The sequence below is a fragment of the Cyprinus carpio genome, chromosome A4 (genome assembly GCF_018340385.1).
Source record: "Cyprinus carpio isolate SPL01 chromosome A4, ASM1834038v1, whole genome shotgun sequence".
NCBI classification, from domain to species: domain Eukaryota; kingdom Metazoa; phylum Chordata; class Actinopteri; order Cypriniformes; family Cyprinidae; genus Cyprinus; species Cyprinus carpio.
In genome coordinates this window covers 26,971,257-26,979,107 of record NC_056575.1, presented here as the reverse complement: position 1 = coordinate 26,979,107, position 7,851 = coordinate 26,971,257, and positions in this window count along the sequence as shown.

Here is a 7,851-nt window from a genome sequence, read left to right as displayed (position 1 = left end):
AGTATTTTGTTTGCTGTAAACCTTATGGGCTGTGTCAGAAAAAGGACTGGGGGAACCACCCCAACTATTGCCCGTCTCTGAGTGCCCTATTCAAGAGTTGGATCCTAGAGGGTGCCCCAAACAGAAACACCAGGTTACTAGGAACCCCACAGCAAACCGAGTAGTCAGAGACCGTTCCAAGCCAGCAGAGGAGGCAGCACCTTGGTCGTCGGTGGTGCCCGTCACGACGGCACCAGAGAAGACTCGCTATGCTCTGAGGGTCCTGGGACCGGCCTCGCCCCACATCCCAAACAAAACATGAGGGGAGCCACTGGGAAGCCAGCAGGGGGACCGCAGAGGAATATAGTCGAACATACAGCCTTCAAGAGAAGACCAAGCCGCAGGGAAGCGCAGGGGGGGGGAGAACACTCTCGACGCTTGATGCCTGGGAGCTCATAGGCTGAAGCCCCACATTAAACAGGGAAAGTGCCAGCCCAAGTCCGAAGCTCCAGAACTTGTGAAGTACCTGAGAGAGTTCCTTAAAAAGAAACCACACAAGGAAGACAAGAAGGGATAAACAGACACCGCCATGACTAAATCCTTTATGCCTGAAACCAACGTCCATTCCCGACGTTTCCGCAATCTGAACAAAGCACCCAGAACACCCTGCTTTCAACCACAAACTATTGAACTAGCTGTTTTGCATGTCATCAAAACCCGACAGCCAGCACCCACTCAGTCCAAGGTGCACCGTCTGCACCTCCTGACAAGGAACAGCATCATCCCTTCACAACTGATGGTACCAGAAAGTGACTGTTTTGGTCATCTGTACCCACAACCAAAAACAACACAAGAGATACCATGGACTGCTTATCGATCAACACACAAGCCCCAACGCACCAAAAGACTCCTGGGGAACCTGATCGAGAGAGGGAGTGGCTGCGGAAGGGGCTCGGAACTACTACCTAACCCCTATCACCTTAGAAAAGGAAATGAGACTCGAAAGCCCTTGTGGACACAGTTGAGCCGGAAATCACGACGTACATGGAGGCAAGCCCCTGAGACCTATTTGATAAGCTCAAATTTGAAGCTCAGAGACAGAATCGAACTCTTAATTTTCACACTTGCGAGCTGAAAATGTGCAGTCATACAGCCAAAATGAATGAAATCCAGCTTAGAACTTAGCTCCCATCCACCTGACGATCGGTCCTATGGACTCTGAGTACATCCTATGTCTATGTCTCACCAATGAACACTTATTCATTTCTCATCGGCGAAAGACCGCTAGATCGCTTTGCGGCCTGGTACGTAGACTTCAAAACAGGCTGCGATAAGTCTGAGGGCCCTCCCCCAGAATAGTCGCCGACGGAACGCCGTCCCACTCGCAGCCCAACACAGGTCGCTGGCGCCAAGGACGGTCACGTCACAGAGATCCACTGCGAAACGCCCACGCGAGAGCCCTAGACTGTCAGGTCACATGAGGACACGGGAACCACACCTCCAGCACAGTCAGCCATGGGTAACATCAGAATTCCTCAACAACAAGACATGGATCAAAGTTCGCTCCTCGCCACCTTCAAGGCCCACCAAAAGACTCTCGACTACCTACGGAAACCCCCCACAGGTCAAGGAGCCGAACTGCAGCTGGCATGAGGTTTAAACCACGACTACGGACAGGTATTCTGGCCATTCATGGGCAGACAAACTCGAGGCCAATTAGTTCTCTCACTATACAAAGCAATCATTGAGAAGTACGACAGGCCACGATCCATATGCCAGCTAGCGCACCCGGTTCTGTTCCTCGACCTCAAACCCAGTCTATTTGGTGTATGCCAGAGGGAATCTGCGCTTTTGCACGTTGAACTGGAATACCGGAGAGCCTGACTCATTATTTTGTCTGGTCCTTCCGGACCTGACCCACAATGTCTTACATTGGAGCAGACCGCTTGATTAGCCTCAAGGCTCAATGGGGACATCTTATAATGACTAGTGGTTGTAAGGGGCCCCATTGGAATTTGCGTAGCCCTGTGTTTCATTCAACCATTGACATACATCACATGTCAGGGGACAGCCCATTCCCAGAGGGTCTACACCTTAGTCAACAACAAAAAGCGGAACGGTTTTGGTACCCAGCTTACACCAAAGGGGCGGTCGGCTATTCGGTCTTCACATTGCGATGTGGTCATAACCCTAACACCACATGCTGGGTTTCACTCGCAACCCCTTCAAAGTCATCGCCATCACATTCTTGTCATGATCATGGATCAAAGACCAGGGGCCTCATTTACTAAAGCTTGCGTACGCACAAAACAGGGGCTGAAAACATTGCATAAACGCCAGGTTCCTGCGCCTAAAAAGGTGGAGGATTTATAAAGAAAAACTTGACGTGAAAATATGCGCACCTACACGCAAACTCTGGACCTCATGGAGTACGCACATTTTGAAGACAAAAGCAGTTTTGGCGACACTGAGGAGTGAGTTGAGGAACTGAACTGTGGATAAAGGGACATTATTAACCCTTTGCAAAAATGGCAAAATTTAGCTTTGAACATATTTTTAATATTTACAATATTTACAACGTTGCTCAGTAAGGTCCCGGGGTACAACAAAAAATACAAATAACATTAATATCACCATATGGACGTCCTTAAAGATCATACATGCAATTTTAGTTTAAAGGACCATAAAAGGAACTATATGTATATATCCTTAAATGGATGTAGGCCTATACACTCACTATGGGATATAATGTGATAAGGTGGTAATGATTGAAATCTGATAGTATGGAAAAACATAGAATATGCCCTTTACTTGCTAAGACAAACACTTAAGTGACATATTGTATGATGGATGCACTGGCACTGCTGGAAGGACATATGCCAATGGCAGACCTTCGGAGGGAAAGAGGTATTCAGGGACCGTGAGGATTCCCTAGCCAATGATGATGAGTGGGCTAATCAAGCCGCTTTAGAATTTCCTAGAGTCCATGCACTCTTGGATCTGTGTGCTGAACTTGGCCGGCTAGCATTACAAAGACCCAACAAGCAACCGGAACAGACACGGCCATCCCAGGGTACCAACCCAAAGTACTTTCAGGTTTTAGGATTTTGTCGGCAACCGGGAAAAATATTCAGCGGGGAAAATAGGTAGACAGGTAAGCTAAGTGTACTTTTTTTTTAATGGCAAAAACCTTATTGATTTAACATTCCTATTAATTTGTCCCTAGGTCTGGGATCTTCACAGCCATCCTAAGCTCATTCCTGCTGCAGTTTTGAAAGGGATTATTCAAATGACCAATTGAACAAAAGTTCCTTACACTGTTGCTAGAACAGGCCACTATCAAAAGGCAATTTGCAGCAATGTCGGTCCCAAAATGTATCGGCGCAACGACTGCCTCATATTGATAGGAAGGGCTCGTATGTCGATGAATTCATTAATGTGAATCGCAAACATGGGCATTCAATAAATGTGCAAATTATATGTGCCGCCCAACTGACTTAAGCGAATGTGTGGCAACGATGGCTGGTTTACAAATGAAGCTTTATTTCTAGCGCACAGAAGTTGTAGGGAATCGACTTACGGCAGGTGCCGTTCCACGATGGCTGGCTTCTGGGTAAGTAAATGCATATAATTGTTTTTTACATAACAGTTAAAGCCTATTGTACAAATAATCTGTTATACTTTACAGGTGACAGCGGTTACCGCTCAGGCTGGCTACTCACCCCATTCTCAACTCCCACAGCTCCATGTCTTGCTTACCCGATCCACAAAAGAAATTCTACCTGGAAGCTGGGTTTTTCCGACCAATGTCTCAGTGCTGGCCTGTACCAACGGCATGACCAAGAAAAGAAAGTAGTTGCCTATGCCAGCAAGACACTGCTTCCACCAGAGTGTAAGTTCTCAGACTGTGAAAAACCTCTGCTCTGCACTGTATGGGCCATTCAGCGATTCTCCAATTACATTGGGGCACAGAAAGTTATCATAGAGACTTGCCACCAGCCAGTAATGTTCCTCAACAGCCAACGAATCCGAGATGGCGTGGTCACACCAGTCACGTATAGCCACATGGTTAATGGCTCTCAAGGACGCAATGTTGAGGCACGGTATGCACAGAATCACAAGTCTGCACTGGGCAATAGCCTGGCCGCATGCAAAACTGCTCTGATAACACACCTGCAGAAGCAATGGTCGTACAAGAAACCCCACCAGCAACAACAACCTGTCACAGGTACTTGGAAAAGAGAATCGTGTTAGGCATGCTCACAGCCTACATCGATGGATGCTCCCTAACAACCATGAGGGGGGGGGGGGGGGGGGGGGGGGGGGGGGGGTGGGGGGGTGGAATCAAGAGCAGGTGCAGGAGTGCATGTGGAGTCAAGCGACCAGCCGTTGCCCCCACATACCCTTCAGAGTGGAGGTCCCCAGTCTTCACAATATGCCAACAATAGCGAGCCATTCTCACTTAACTCGGCAGAGCGCGTCGGCCCATGACATCAGAGTGCTGTACAGATGAGGATTTCTCTAACCTATGCCAGACTCAGTTTTTGTGTGCCACCTTCGGGTTGGAAGCAAGAGATGGACAAAGCGGCAAACAACATAAACCAGTCAAACCCACCACCGTTCCAGGAATGGATAACATCACAGAAAACACACAACAGGGGAGCTAGTATGTGCTGGAGAAGAAGGTAAAAAGGACACTCCCGAAGCTACCAGTCTGGACAAAGGCCTAAATGATCAAAACAGATGCGCCAAAACAGGCACTACATGGGGAGGTGGTGGGTCACCCCAGAACCCACACCAGCCCCAATGTTGCAGTATTAACCGCAGCAAATGACCTTCACCTGTGGCGGTGCCAGCCTCACAGCCGTTATGCTAACTCCGCCAGATTTCCAACAACGACATTGCAGATATGCAAGCCTCTGACACTGCCATAAAGACAATTCTTAACCACCTCTCTGACCCCTCCAACCAACCCTATCACTCAGGCCTGTAGCTCACTGATGACTCGTGCCTCCGACACCTATATAACACCAGACACATGCTACGCGTCCAGGATGACATTCTGTGGTTTGCACCTGTGACACTGCACAGCGCCACGGCACAAATGGTGCCCGCGATAAAGGGGATGTGTAATGCTAATGTCATACCCCACGACACACCATGTGCTGGACACCACAGTACCAGAGCAACATATGGACCACACTGAGACAGGTGGCAGTTTGGCCCGGCATGCAGCAAGAGTGGCCAGAGTTACGTAAGAGAAATGTCTTGTGTTCTGCCAGTTCACAACACGCAAAACACAAAACACAGAGCCCCACGCAACGCAGAGGGAAGTCACGTTACAGTGGTAAGACCTTCAAATTGAGCTGGGTAGGACCTTGCCAGGTCAACACGACGTGGGCAACAATCTTGCCACAGTGTGTGTGACACAGTTTAACAAGTGGGTAGAGGTCTGCCGAACCCAAGAATTGCACAAACCACGGCATACCTTCCTGATGAACCATATCTTCTCCCGGTTCGGGAATTGCCGCTGAGAGGGTTTTTCCCAAAAAACTTCAGGACAGAAGTACCCACTCACGGCCGAGATCCATGCAACAGATCTGGATAAATGCCTAGGGAGTTACAGCTAAACTTCAACATCAGACCCCATCCAATCGCGTCCCCGGCCAGGTACGAGAGGTCGAACCGAGCTGGTGGTCGCCATGAGGGAAAAAGTATGTGTCTGCCTAACCAGAAAGGAATGGGATGTGGAAACTACCCCTTGTGCTTGATGCGCCATCAGAGCCATCCCGCAGGAATCAACACGGGTGTCCCCTTTTGAACTCATGATAATGGACGGCAGATGACCCTTGCCACTAACACTGGCTTGTATCAACCAGGAGACTCCAACCTGGTCATCTCGCTTACACCCACATTCACAGTACCTTGGGACCGAGCTCCATAGACCACGTGGTGAATAACAGCTTCGGGCCTCAAGCGCTTTTTTGCAGGTTGTTGCTGGGCAAAAAGAAATTAACGACCGGAAGAAGCCATCCACACCCAGGAAACTAAATGTGGGCGACAGGCGGTCTTGTATACAGCTTCATCCCGCACAATTCAGCCAAGGCCCCCAGCGGCTGTCAAGAAAATTCCTACCACACTGGATCAGGACACATGAGCGGTTATGAAACAAAATCTCCCCAGTTGCGTTACCAAAACCAGCTAATCACCGGGGATCGAGGACACATGAGAAAAGTTCTTCAAAGGGTTGCCCGTAACCAGATTAAGAGACTTTTGGCCACTAGCACGAGAAAGAAAGGGACGGGGGGACCAATGCAAAGCTAAACTCACAAACCGCCGCCCAGCGAAGCAAAAAAGACGATCCCATCACAAACGGGACAAACCTCACTGGACCTCACGGACCAGTCATGACCACCGCCACCCAGTGTCAACCTGCTTGACCATGGACCATGTCGGATTCAAGTCCCACGAGGGGCCATCCTCCACCTTGACGATTTTGGCCTTTACATGAAATCTTCCGATAGTGGAAGAGTACCAATCGAGAACTACCGAAATCCCAATATCCTCTCTCAGAGACTATACCCAACTTATTCTACCCTAGGTCCCGAGTTGAGAACTATGGATTGAAAAAGGGGGGGCTCAGCTCATTCGACATTTGGCTCCCGTCGCACGCAGCCCTCCAAGGCCTTGTCTCGATCACCCATCCTGAACACCTCAATAAGTTGTACCAAGACATGGACTGCAGCTGGACACAGCACTGTGCATCTCCAAAGGTCAATCGGCACACACCTGACCCAAGAGGTGTATCAGCAAGGAGAGAGGCCTGCATAGCTTGGTCAGACAAACTTCAAGACAACCTCTGACTGGAGGGTCTTCCGATGGAAACCACGGAGGGAAGGTACCACAACAGAAAACGGATAAAAGGACCTCCATCGAGCTGGGTCCTCAGCCCTAACAAACACCTGCCTATCCGACCGTCACGATTCACCTGCCATCCGACCTTGTGCATGGGTGTTGGTTGATAATGACACATGGCATCAATGCCGGACCACAAAGGGTGGGGAAGGTAACAACTACATGACAGCGGATGCGATCTCAACCATCTGTTCCATATTAATGAATCCTGACTAGTCCTGCCTTAACACATTCTGCCACCTCAGAGACCAGAACTTAAAAAAGATAAGGACTTTGTTTACAACCTAAACAGAAGTCCAACATAACACTCCCCACTCGGGTGCCGCTGTGTTGGCAACCACTCCTGGCGTCTGAGTTGTGGAACCAGATGGATTACACCTTCGAGACCATCCAGAAGATAAATCTAGTGGAGCATCAAAGGAAAGACAAAAAACCCTTTCGTCTGTGGCGCTTTGCCTTTTCTCACTCACGGCACGGACAAACATTGCCACCAAACAGACACACACACACACACACACCCACACGAGCAGTCTGGCTCACACATGAACCCTTTCTGATTAAAAACATACCTCTAAATGTATTACAATGTATCTCTTTTATGTGCTGTAGGATGTCTTCAGTGGTTATCTGTCGGAAATAGTATAATGTTTAATGTGTGTCTAATCAAATCTTATGATATGCAAGTCGTTAGGAACAACCCTGTAGCTCTGTATCCATGACTCGCAATACTTATAGTTTATGGGGTCGGTATGATCTTAAAAACAGACTGTGATGAATCTCAAACCCCCCCCCCCCCCGCCCCCGACCAAAATTCAAATACCAGCATCATGCAATTGAGGATAGCAGGGACAGTAACAATCTTTCATGAGGAAAGAAGTGTCAATTTCTGGTGCAGCGCCATAAATTAACCAGCCACTCCAGGGGAGCAGGCTAAATCAGCCGACAAAGAAAGCTTTT